This window comes from Cavia porcellus, unplaced genomic scaffold (assembly GCF_034190915.1).
Source record: "Cavia porcellus strain 051 isolate PalLab524CR breed Dunkin Hartley unplaced genomic scaffold, mCavPor4.1 scaffold_10, whole genome shotgun sequence".
NCBI lineage: Eukaryota > Metazoa > Chordata > Mammalia > Rodentia > Caviidae > Cavia > Cavia porcellus.
The window spans coordinates 74548173-74561809 of record NW_026947493.1 but is presented as its reverse complement, the minus strand read 5'-3'; the positions used below and the strand labels follow the sequence as shown (position 1 = coordinate 74561809).

At 37.1% G+C, this 13637-nt stretch overlaps 1 long non-coding RNA gene across 1 annotated transcript in view; it reads left to right on the top strand.

The window, feature by feature from the left end:
- Positions 1-2853, top strand: part of LOC134477786 (uncharacterized) — a 77314-nt gene extending 74461 nt beyond the window's left edge. The window contains exon 4 of the long non-coding RNA XR_010049979.1: positions 2434-2853. This is a non-coding gene — a long non-coding RNA (uncharacterized LOC134477786). The remainder of the gene's footprint in view (positions 1-2433) is intronic.
- The last annotated feature ends 10784 nt before the right edge of the window (positions 2854-13637 follow it).

Genomic DNA, 13637 nt, shown 5'->3' with positions numbered 1-13637 from the left:
TCGCTGCAAGGTAATTCACTTCCATAATATAGCCAGTAAGCTATTGATTCTGAAATCTGGAACAAACAGAAATAAATTAAACTTTATATAGTTCCGACCTCTGAAAGAAAGATTTGGATAAAGACTCACCTCACCTGGGGTAAAAGTCATGGAACCTCCCGAAGCACAGGACAAGTTTCTATGTAGAGAGGCCAGTGAGGGTAACAGGAAGACACCGGTCATGTAGAAAGACCCAGTTGCTCACAGAATAAAACACCAGAAACGAAAAATTAATTTTCCTCATAGTATAAGGCTGTGGAAAGAATAACAGGCAACTTTTAAAACTTATCGAAAGATGTAAGAGGCACGGAAATGAGTAAGACATGAAGTAGAGTCTTTTGAGACCAGAAGAGAATTTTTCAAGATGAAAGCTTGATGGCCAATTCCAGAATTAAACTGAGACATCTTCTGTATAATCCCGAGAAGTGGATTAATCACGTCTTCCAAATTGTTTGTGCTTTGTTATCGTAAAGTGTTGTTGTCCAGAAAGGGACGTCCCCCACTCAGGGCTGCCCAATTCCTAGAATCACATAAATGACTCACTTGTTAACATGATTTTCTTTTGCCATCTAACCAAGCCAGAACTCACAGCTCGAGTCACAGCCTTTCTCAGGCTCTCACACTCTGAAATGCTGTCCCCTAACCACATCACCCTGGGCCCAGGTGCTAGACAGCTAGGGGCAGTGCATAAATTATTCCTTTTTTCCATTGAGACCTCTCCAGAATGATCTTTAACACCCATATTTATTTTAACGTTCTGTTCATGATGATATATAGAGGATGGAAGCATTCTTTCCAGATCACCTTTTTCTTTCTGATCTCTTTCCAGAATCACCTTTCACATCCGTATTCCTGCCAACAGTGCCTTCACAACAGTCACATCCATGTCAAAACTGTCCTAGCCTCTGAGTCATCACCCAGTCCCAAGGACTTTAAGAGGCCTTTGTTGGACTAGGACTCCACTTCCCAGTACCAAAATTGGTATTAGTCAGTTAAAGCTTGCATAATAGAATAAAGAGGTTATATGGGTTAAATAACAGCATTTATTTTCTCACAGTTCTGGAGGCTGAAATCCAATATTGGTCAAGATGCCAATGGGTTAGATTTCAGAATCACCAGTGTGGCTTACAGAAGAGACAGAGACAGACAGAGAATCTTATCTCAGAAGGCTACTAATCCTGTCAGATCAGGATGCCACACTGACTAACTGGTTTAGCTTAATCACCACCATAAAGGCCCTAACTCCAAATTCACTCACATTGGCCACTGGGGCTCCAACATATGAATTCTGGGGTGGCATGCACATTCAAGTCACACCATGAGCTTACAAAAGATAACAGGAAGTAGAGAGAGATCTTTCTCAAATGGGAAGGGGACCAAGACATACAAGGAGGGGAGAAGGAGAGGAAAAGGGGATGAAAATGAATTAAGATGTATTGGGTACCAAGACCAATCTGCACAGAAAGAATGCAAACATTCTGTACTACCAGCATGTGCTAATAAAAATGAAAATTAAAAATGAAAAATAACCAAATAACAAATATGAAAAGTATAAATACGACCAAGATAATTTATCTTCAAAGTTAAACATAGTAGATAACACTATATATATTGCTATATCAATAAATAGAAAAGGTTATGTGATAGATATTAACAAAGTTATACAAAAACTAGAAATTGTTTTGAGACAAGGTTTTGCTATTCTAGCCTTGAACTCATGATCCTCCTGCCTCAGCCTCATAAGTACTTGGAATACAAGCACACCCACCTTGCAATCCAAATTCTTCAATACTCCAGAGTTCTCAAATAGCAATATTAATTTCTATAAATACCTTGAAAAATAATTTATTGTTAAAGATGAATATATGCACATATTCTGAACTATAAATTCCACAGTGGTGTGTTGACCAAAACATATGCTAAAAAGCTTATAGTAATATTAGTAAATAATAGTCATTATTGAAAACAACCCAAATGTCCACTTGTCCACTGACAGAATAATATATAAATAATGTGAAGTATGGTTATGCAACAGAAATAAACCATACACCAATGAAAATGATCAAAATATTCACTTTTAGATTAAGTTCCCAGAAACAGACCAGAAGATGAGGATTTAAATCCAACTGATTTATTTGGAAGCTAACTCCAGAAAATATTACCAGAGAGGTGGGGGAAAAAGAGATGGAAGAGAATGCAATCAAAAAAGGGTACATTAGAAAATCAGACACTGTAGTAAGTGGGGCTTAATCCCACGCAGAATCAGTGTAAACTTGTGTTCCTGGAGTTATCCAACCCAGTGAGGGAGGGAGCTGGAGTATTTGCATGTGAACTCTTGTCATTCAGCTGGGTCTGCTGTAGAATAATTGACCCTTGTGCATTTCTGACTTTCAGGTGCAAAAGGTGAGGCTCAAGCTCCCAATGCAAGCTCTGAAACAGGTGGGATTTGGTCTCTTTCTCTTCAACGGCGACCTGAAATAATATGGTTAGATTTAATTACAGATTTTCTGCACAGGATACCAACATGGATGAATCTCACAAATATTGTGCTGAAAAAACAATCTGACACAAAAATGTATAATGGTTGTGTCTGTTTATATAAAGTTCAAAATCAGGAAAAACATGTATGAGAAGTCAGAATACTGGTTTCATTTAGAGAAGACTGGAAGGGGCACAGATAGACCTGCAGATGCTGGCAATATTCTATTTCTTCTTGGGTGATGATTACCCTGATGTGTTCACATTATGCTAAGTGAGTCATTAAACCATATACTTATAATCTGTGTATTTTTATATACATATGCAATTCCAATTCAGCAGTTTTTTGTAATTGAGTTTAGTTGCTTGTTGGTTCGTTTGATGGAATATTGCTTGGTTGATTTCACTTCTTTTACAATATTGGTGATTGAACCCTGAAGCACTGAGCTATTTCCCCAGCAATTCTTATTTGATTTTGAGACAGGGTCTCTCTAAGTGGTTCAGGATGGTCTCAGACTTGTAATCTTCCTGTCTTGCTCTCCTAAACAGCTATAATTATAGACATACACTATTAGAGTCTGCAGATCATTTCTCAATGGAGAAGAAAAGCAGTATTTTAAAGAAGACTAAAAATATAACTGTGTCATGGTTTAGCTAGACATTTTTATCTTGAAACAGTGTTTGGAGATGGACCCCTCCAATCAATGCCTCTTGCTCAATATATTAGCTTTTCATCGCTGGCACAAAATACCTGATATTACGGTTTGGATCTAGTGTATCTTAAAAACCTCATGTGCATAGAGGTAGGGCTTTTGGAAGGTGATTGGACTTTATGAGCACGATAGCCAAGAAGGTGGGGCTTTAAGGTTAGCGACTGGGTGGTGTCTTAGGAAGGTGTTATCTCCTTCCCTGGCCTCTCCTTTTGCTCCTTGCTTCCTGACCACCATGATGGGAGCAGCTATTCCTCTACAGAAGCCCTTCTAGCGCAAGACTGTAACTGTCAACCAAAATAATCCTCCCTTCCTTTAAGTTATGGGTGTCAACTATTGTGTCTTAGCATCCAGCAAAGTAACAAGACACTGGGCGTATAAAATTAAAGGAGAATAGATTTATTTTGGCTCATGGCTTCAGAGCTGTCAGTCCACAGTAAGTCAGCTGGATCCAAAGTATCACATCATGGCAGAAAGCATGACAGCTGGAAAGCAGAGAAAAAGGAAGCACTAGATAAGAAAGGGTCAAAGACTGGGTGACTGGGTACAGTCCCCAAGCTCATGCCCCCACGATCTACCCAGACACAGCCAGAAGTGTGCTGTACTAATCATGTAGGCATCTCTTACATCAATCAAGCTGACAACCAAGACTAGCCATCACCCTCAGCTCACTTCTTTCCTTTGTTCATGAGAGCTAGATTTGGAAGACAGAAATATGGTTTTCTATTCCTGTCAGGCCCAACAGCTCAGTGTCTGTGGTAACTCCTCCACGGTAAACAAGAATGAGACATCAGGAGGCTGTGCTTTGTATTCGTGGCCCATGCTTCCCTGTGCATGTCCATCCACTACCCACTCAGGTTTTACCCATGTTGACAGTAACGCTTCGCTTCACACCTGCTATGCTGGGCCTGTTTGGTTAGAAGATTGAGTGTAATCACCTCCCAGGCTTTTTGCAACATTGAGACTGGTAAATTAGAAAGAAATGGGAAAAGGGTCCTGAAGGCTTTAGGAATCAATCAAGGAGTGGAAGAGAGGTTCAGAAAAACTATAATAGGAAAAAGACCTTCAAACCAAATCTGGAAGTTAAGAAACAAATCAAGTGTTTTCTTTTCCCCAAAGATGAGATAAGTGAAGTCAATATGCAGGCAGTAGTTTATTTATCTAGATGTCTAAGTTTCTTTCTAATATTAGTATGTTTCCTTTCTAGTCTCTGTTATGGACTTTCTTTCTCCTTTGCCCAAAAGGCAAAAGTAGTGCCCAGGATAGAATTTGACCTTACAAAGATCAAAACACAAGCCTGAATTTCAGTCACGTATCAGGACGGCCCAACACAGTCCGAAGCCCTGTCTTTTGATTTCTATTCATTTTTCTGCAACAGAGTTTGCGTTCAGGCACCACCCACTTGTCAAGGTTCAATTAGGAGTAATTACATAGAGTAATACGGATTGGAACTTTTAGGCACTTTGGAACTCTGGTCTGGAACATGATATAATATGGAAGAAGAGGAGGATTTCAAGGACTGGAAAATAAAAGAGATACAAGGATGACTTATTCTGAAATTTTAATGTCTCTTATAGTTTTTTCCTTGCCAACTCCCAAAATAAACCATCAGTGGCTACTATATCCTTCTTGAAGTTATTTCTTTTGTTACTAACTTGTTTTTGTTTTCCTATCTTTAAAACTCAAAACACACATGAAAAAAATGTCTTGTGCAGTGATCCCTTGAGTCCAGGTACCAGGTAAACAGCTGGCTGTTTACATAATGCCTACAATAGAGGCTGGAATGTAGTGGAATGATTTCTAAATATGACCATCCATTGATCTTTTTTCTCTCTAGCTGAAATGTAGAACAATTTCCCCAGTACTAAGATATGGATTATGTTTAATTCTTTGAGTTAATTTCACAGAAGAGGTGCTAGTGACCAAAATAGGCTACTAGAATATTCAAATTCTCCCTCTTATTGCAGTATGGGCCAATTAATCTTACAATAACCTCAGACTCTCTCATTCCTGGATAGATGGTCTCTGTGATTTCATTGGATCACCCTCTATTAAGTTACCTGACTTACTAAATGAAAAATACCATCATGGCTTCTATTCATTTCTGAATTTAAATAACATTTTAATCATACTGATTTTTGCCTGAAAATGCAACGTTTATTCCAGAGCATCAATGCTGAAGATGGAAAGTATTGCCAAATTTCATCTTCCATATGTTCAGCTCTCTGAGGTGACCCAGAAAAGTAAAAAAGAGTTAAACACTAACAGAACCTCCACAAAAGAGCTTATACCAAGGTCATTCATCTTCCAAATACAAACATTATTCTGTTACCCTTTCAAAAAATTTCCTCTTGAATATAGCAATTTTTTTATTGCAGTTGGAGAAGGACTGAAACCCATTAGTAACTCTCGAACTTTGGAATGTGTAGTTTATTCCAAATGTAAAATATGTCACTATGGCAAAGCATTTGTTTTAATGAGAAAATTCCCCAAGAGAAGAACTGTCTCTTAGTAGTACAGTGATCATTTAGAAACCCCAGAGCTGCTACGCCATATATAACATTTGACACTTAATGCACAATTCTAAAATTTCTTAGAACTATAAAATGGAAAACTATTGAGTAAATGTCACAGTCTTTTCATTGTGTGTCCTGAAGTCTCCATTCTATCCATGTGTAATTTTTATGCCAGTCGCTGAAACTTTAATGTTGAAACAAAAGATAATTTTTCATCGTTCTTGTTATTTTGTTTATTACTAATAAATTAGGCTTATGGCAAAGAAGATTAAATGTCAGCTGTCTTTCCAGTAAAACAAAAACAAAACAAAACAAAATGAGTCTCCCCTCCTAGTGGGTCATACCCTGAAGGGTCAGCTATACAGTTAGCATTTTACACAGAAACTGAGTCAGATGTTCAAAGACTTGAACTGACTTTCCTCTCAAAGATGTAAGTCTTCAAGGGAAGATTTAATAATCAAAACATCTGCCAACTATTTTCGTCCCTGCTCTTCAAAAAAATCTTTAAATTAAAAATGAAAACCTCTGAATCATATCTGAATGCAGTTTATTTTGCTTAAAAGATGATTTGCATAAAAGTTAATTTTCTTGTGATTCTACCAACAAATATATGCAAATCATGACACTTTAAAATCTAATTGAATAAAATTGTTGAATTTCACATGTATTTATAATTGATCTCTCTATGAGTTTATTTGCTTTTTAACAGTTGTTTTCTGTTTTTTTCTAGAACTAGTTCAGAACTGTTAAAACCAGATATCATAATCATTTTCTATAATACTGTTGCATAGTATTTTGCTATTTTTTTTTCACTTTACCTATTCCAATGTTGTTTTTGAAGGCTTAAGGCTTAATGGGGATATAATTTAAATGTATACACCTAATTTATATAGTTTGATGCATCTTTAAATATCCATATATCTGTGAAAATTTCTTATTGTTTTCAAGTTTTGTGGTTTTACTTTTACATTTAAGTTTATAATTAGTTTCATTTTTTTGTTTCTAGTAAATAATGTGAATCAAGTATAACTACTTAATTTTTCCAATATCATCAGATGAAAAACTATCCATTCTTTTCCACATTTAATTACTTTAGCATTTTTGACAAACTTTTGGGCTTCATTGTAGGTAGTACTTACTGCAGGATCTTCAGATTTATTAATCTTTTCTTAATTTAATCTGTTTTTTAATCTTATCAATGCATTTCTTACATGTCATTATATTTTTTATCTCTACAAGTCCTATTTCTACTCTTTTTGTGTTTACTATATATTATAAGGTATTGTTACTCTAACTGACTTACTATCTTTGTTCATTATTTCTAACATCTGTGTCATATTTGGGTCTCTTTCACGGATTTATTCTGCTAATTATAGGCTGTGTTTCCATATTTTTTCACACAATGGCAGATTTTTTTTAAACTTTCTGCCTGTTGAATAATTTTGTAAGTTTGTATTCCTTAAATGCTCTTAAGGTTTGTTTTGTTAAGCACTGAGTTATCAGAAAACAGGTACATCCTGAGATCTCCCATTTAATTCTTTACCCACGGCCAGAAAAGCCTGATATCTAGGAGTACTTCAGCTCCACTGCTGAAACGCCCTCCTCAATACTGTACAGCACATAAAATGTGAAGTATCTCACTCTGGCCGGCAGATTCACCGATATCCTCCCACTTCTGTGAGCCTTGTGGAGTCCTTTTTCAGGTTTTTGGTTTTTATTTTGTTCTGTTTTTCAGCATTTCCAAACTGTGAATGACACTGGCTGTTTGCACTTGTCCTGAGGTTCTCACGTTTGTCGAATAGAGTTGAGTAGGCAGCGGACTAAAGAGAGGAGGTGTGTATCAGAATATGGAGAGCAAACGTTAGAAAGAGTCCTCAGGTGTTACAGACACAGCCTCCCTCATTTTAGGTATCCCTAGTCTAAAACTGGAATATAGCAAAAAGGAAATCATTAAAGGAAGATACTGTGTTCATTCAAAGTGGTATTTATGTCCCACCTCAATTTACCTTTGAAAACAGAGTAAGTAAAACATCATGTGAAAACCATGCCAGACTGAATCTAGACCAAAGGATAAAATATAAATCAACTATTTAAACTCACCTCAATCACCATTTTTAATAAAATCATGCATGTTTCAAAAATAGTGAAACACCTTCCTACCTTACCTGCTTTCTATTTTCTACCTCAGAATCCCAGACCAGTATCAGTAAAATAAAATAGACCTGCAGATGGATGGGCAGAGAGAAGTTGCCAAGTCTCCTCTCTCAGTTCACCACAGACCTTTCTTTTACTATTTCAATTGTTTTTATTTTCCAGACAAAGCTTGAAAAAGATCCTAGGGGAAAAGTTGATATTGGGCCAGAAGAAACTGGGATGGGCACGGAATATTCTGGGAGGGGTGTCCTGCCCAAGTACTGAGCACTTGAACATCGCCTGTACCTGTTTGTATGTACCTCTGTGAGAGAAGGGTCTCAAGAACATTCAAAAGAAGAACCAGGAATAGCGCACCATCTGCCTGTATGTGCAGATGATCAAAGGGCAAGCCACTTGCCCTGATGGTTGACAAAAACTGTCAGAAATACCGTATTTGTCAGAGATCAAAAACCAGAGAAAAGCCATCCATGAATCCCTCTGTAATACTCTGCTCCCCACTGAGAAAGGAGAGGGAAAGAATGATTATAAAAACTATGTCAAGATTGAGAGGGACCTTTCAGGAATGCATTCGGTATGCTCAAGAGAACATAGTCAGGCATTGTGTGTCTAAAAGAGAGGATAAGTTATAGGAAGGGCCAGGCTGGGATGAAAAGACCACTCACTGAGTTAGATAAAAAGAAAGATGAGAAATAAAACTTTTTGATCGCTTCAGAAACCACACTGGAAAATTTTTTCTTACATTAATTTACCTCACATCCTCGAAATTAATTCTTCTTGTCCCTAATGTGGTGTTCTTTAATTATGCAATGTTTTATAATAAAACTGCTAGTATTTTACTGAGATTTCATCATTAATCTCTTTTAGTTGATTAGAGACTTCCTTTTTGGTTTGATTCTTTGAGTTTTCATATTAAAATTATGGAGATTTTTGACATAATTGTGAACATCTGCATTATACTTTGGAACACTACAAATAGCATAGAAATAGCTTCTTGACAGTTTACAATCAGAGCCTCATGATTTTTGCCTGCTCACTGTGGGGGAGGGAATAGTTAGCATTTTTTCCAGCTCTGACTCTAATTTTTATTCAGTTGTATTTTCAGTATCACTTTGTGTTAATTTTGGATAATTTCCCTAAAAATCATTCATTTAACCAAGTTCATTAACCTTTAAGTACAGAGATATAAAAGGTATTGTTCTTTAATTTGAAAGTAGCACAATCTATGGTTGCTTTCTTTTTTCAAACTATTACATATTATTACATATGTAATATGTAATAATTCTAGCTGAGTCTTCTGAGTCAAGCTAAATGCCTTTATTTATTCTGTAGTCATACGTAAAATGTTTCAAAATATGAACACAATTCAAATAAGCAAATGTTCTTTTTTCCTATGTAATGACTAACTTCTAAGAATACAGAATCATGCTTTGAGGCCTTTAATGCTTGTTCAAAAAATAAGCATCCATATACAGGAAGCACTTTCTGCCTTTAAAATGTACGATCTGGTCTGCATTTCGCATGGTTTTAATGTTCCCATAGGAACTGAAATGCGTTGAGGAGTTTCCAAAACTCCACTTAGTTTGAAAGTTAGTACCAGTCTGCTCTCTCAAATGGAAATTTTGGAGATGGGCTGCCATAATTGAAGTTCTACATCCAAGGCATATTAAGAAGGAATTACAATTTGATGGCACAATATTATACTAGCCAAGAAGAAAACTCTGATTAGAAACCTTCTTATAAGTGTGGAGCTTAATAACTCTGAATCAAGCCATTTTTATGATACTTCAGCATGCACATGGCTTTTCCCCTCCAGTTCACAAAATCTCCTTTAGTTTTAACATGATTGTGTTAGTTTCCCACTGCTATAACAAATGCCTACAATAAATCAACTTAGGAAGAGAAAAGTTTTTATGTTTTGCTCACAGTTTTGAAGAGTTCAGTCAGTGATCAACTGGTCCAATGGCGAAGGGCCTGTGGTGAGAGCGCACATCACGTCAGAAACGCGTGATGAAACAAAGCTGCTCACCTCATGGCTGGGCAGTGAGAGGGAAGAAAAAGAAGAGCCTGAGATTCATATCCCCCACCATGGGATCCCCCCAAAACCGGGGCCTCCCACTAAGCTCTACTGTTGAAAGTTTCCACTGTCTCCCAGGGACACCAAGCTGGAAATCGAACCTTTAACACAGAATTACAGCCACGATTACACTGGCACCCTTGATGGGTGACTCTACCTGCATAAAGTTAATTTAATAAATTCTAAATTCCTTATTTACTATGGGTTTATCAGCTAAAATAGATCAATCCCAACCTGTTTGTGAAGATTTTTTAAAATATAATATAATGTATGTAATACCTAAGAGATTTTCATAGAAGGGCTAAAATAACTTTATTCAGACTAATGTTCCAGTCTAATGAGTGATTCTTAATTGAACTAGTATAATTTATTAACTCTAAAGGGTTTGTCCCAGTAACTATTTCCATGGGGCTCCCTAGCTAAAGAGTGGGGGGAAAATATTGTCCTGAAATTGTCCATCTTTTTCTACTGTTAATGAACTCCCCACTTGCACTCACTTTTTTTATTGATTTTTCCCTTTTTCTCACATAAAATATCATCTTCCCTCTAAATTTCTTCATCTTTCCATAATCCCCATGTTTAGAAAATAAGAACTTTAGGTTTGATTACGATTCCAGGTAGCAATGTTCCTGTTCTGTTACATAGAGTCCGTCTGGGGCATCAAATTCAAAGACGGACAGCAGAATCTAAGGAGTGCACCAGGCAGCTGTTCTGGCTCCATCTGTTTCCAGTGGAGGAAATTACCTCAAGCATCTGTGGTCACTGGTGGACATGAAAGTGGAAATGGAGAAGACAGGAAATGTTCACTGTTCCTTGAGTATATAGTTTCTGACATCAAAATACACTGAAGTCAAAAGACCCTTCGAGAATTACAATACAGAGAAGCGACTATAATCTAAATAGGCAGAACAGACTTCTTCATAGCAGGGATTTAAACTGGAATCAGGTGCTGACCCAGCCTCCTTAATGATTTATAATGCCATCCAGCATGTTCCTTGTAGTATAGGGTTAGTCATATCTTGATTCCAAAAGGAATCAGTTCAAGACCAATAATACCCAACCACAGATCCTCCCCTCTAATTGCTCTCATTTTCATTTTAAATATTTGCTGTAGCCATTGGATAAACATCTCTTCCCATCAAATCCTTGTGATTCTGAAGAACTGGGGAATTTCACCCAAGGAAACACACTTCCCATTGTGAGACTTACAATGTTTTGCTTCACCCTCAAGCTCTTCCCAAGACATAGCCACCAGCAAGGCTTCTCCATTAATACCCCTTGCTATACACAGTTCCCAGGTATTTTTCAAGGGAGTGTGAGTTCTAGGCAACACTTCTCCAAACATGACCCAGGTGACCGTGACTCTACATTTCACAGTGAAAGAAGGCACACGCCTCGCCACAGGAATGCAAAGCCATTGAATGGCAGCACGTCAAGTTCACATTCGGACTATAATCCTACATTTACACACACTTGCACACACCCACATTTTTTCACCATAGTGATGATGACAGAATGCGATGAAAGAAATACACACTGATTCAGTATCAATATGTTAAGATGAAAGAAACCAAACTGTGGAGAGTGATCATGAGAGGACATTAGAGAAACAATAGAGAAGATGAAGAATTGAGGGAACAGAGAAATGGGAATGTTAAAAAATGTGAGCAAGAGACATATACTGTATTACTGTTCTCAAGATTATTAGAACAAAATTATAACCAATGAGTAATATTACTTTTATTCCTAATTTGTGGTTTTTCATTAATTTTCTACATTTTGCTGTCCTAATGCCTCGAATTACTTCCATGACCTCAGGGGAAGCATCTGACTGAAGCTACAGTGAAATTTCTTAGAACACCAGGAGCGTGATTACTTGGGGAAATGAAAGCTCCCACAGGAACCATTCTTTCTTTAAATTTCCTCTTTAGTTAGAATCTTCTCTGCAATTCATTAATCCTGCATCTACTGTGTGCTAAACTGGCTTTAATATTCATCTTAACACAGGTGAAAGAGTTCACTATCTTAGAAGTCCATAAAGATAACCAAAGAAACAAATGGTAATAACTGAATGCACACTAGAAAAACAAAGCCTTAAAAATTCCTTTAAACATTGTGTCAGACACATCCTAAAGTAACTCCAAATAAGTCCCTCTAGAGTGGTGATCACCTCTCCATTTATATAATCCGCCCCACTCCCTGAATACAGCTAGGTCTATGCCTTGCTTCTTGCCAGTGGGATCTAGTGAAAGTGACAGGATAGCATCCTCTTGACTAGATTGTATAATATGACCAAACTGATGGGATGTAACTACCATGAGGATTCCATAGGATTCTACTGAATCAAGTCTCAAGGTAAACTCACAGGTTCAACTTCAGCCTATATAGACATTGTCTATGAAATTTGGGCAACTTATCCTGAGTCCTTACACAGGGAAACTGTGAGATAAAAATGGATGCTGTATGGGCTGCTAAATTTGTGGTCATTTTTATATAGCAATAGAAATAAAACAAACATATAAACCTATTCTTTCTCTTTCTTTAAAGCTTTTTACATTTTATGTTTAAAGAAACCATATAGCCTAGTAATTTCTGATCAGGAATATGGGAAGGAAGGAGACTCCCTGAATATTCCTCTAGATGACGAAGCCATTCAGGAGGATGGACCAAGGGAGAAAGAGAACAGACCATTTCTTGAAGACATGGATATCAAAAACTATACATTTTTTTAAAATGATGCAATGTTTTCAGACAATAACCTACACTTACAACAAATACTCTGGTAGGTGAGACTGCTGAACAGTTCATGTAGTGACTTATGCTGGGAGGGAGGAGCTTAGAGTTTTTTAAATATAGTTTTAAAGATGATTTTATTTTCAGAGCATCTATTTGCACAGCACAGCAGACACACAAGTACCATAGTGTATCACAAACAGCGTGCATGCTGGGGGGGACCTGGCTTTCTCAGAAAAATACACGTTCTGCAGGTGATGAAGAGTACAACAAAGATAATTACAAGGATTGCCCTCTGACCCCGAGGGGGCTTTCCCTATCCCATGACTCCATTTTGGGGAGCAGAGGTAGGGAGTGGGTAGCAGTTACAAGTGCCCTGAGCTATCAACTTTTACATGATTGGGCAAGAAGGGAGAAAGTTTCCTGGCCAAGGAGCTGGAAAGAGTTCTTAGCTACTGTCTCTCCTGTAGGTCTCTGGTGGTAGCTCTTGATGATCACTTTAGACAAAAAGCTCTCATTATACTAAAGATCTCACTCTCTGCAGGCTGTACCCACCAAGTTTTTAAATTGCTGCCTAACGCATTAAGCATTTTTCTGTTGTAAATGTTTTAGAGAATATTTTTCACAATTTGGCTTATGTGGAACCATTTTACTTATCACTCATCCTCTAATCTAAAATATATCCGTGAAATTCCAGTTAAACCCTATAATGTTAGACTTTATGGATATTTCATTAAGTGTGACTTGTCTTTGATTTTTCAACTTCCTTATTTCATCCTAGGCCAGTACATTATTTTCCAACTTGCACATACATTGATAGATTTTCTGAAAATATATTGCCTTAGAATTTGACCTAAATTATATAACAGGTTCAATGGCCCGGCACAAAAGCATATTATAAACAATTAATAAATTTGAGAATTTGTTTCCAGT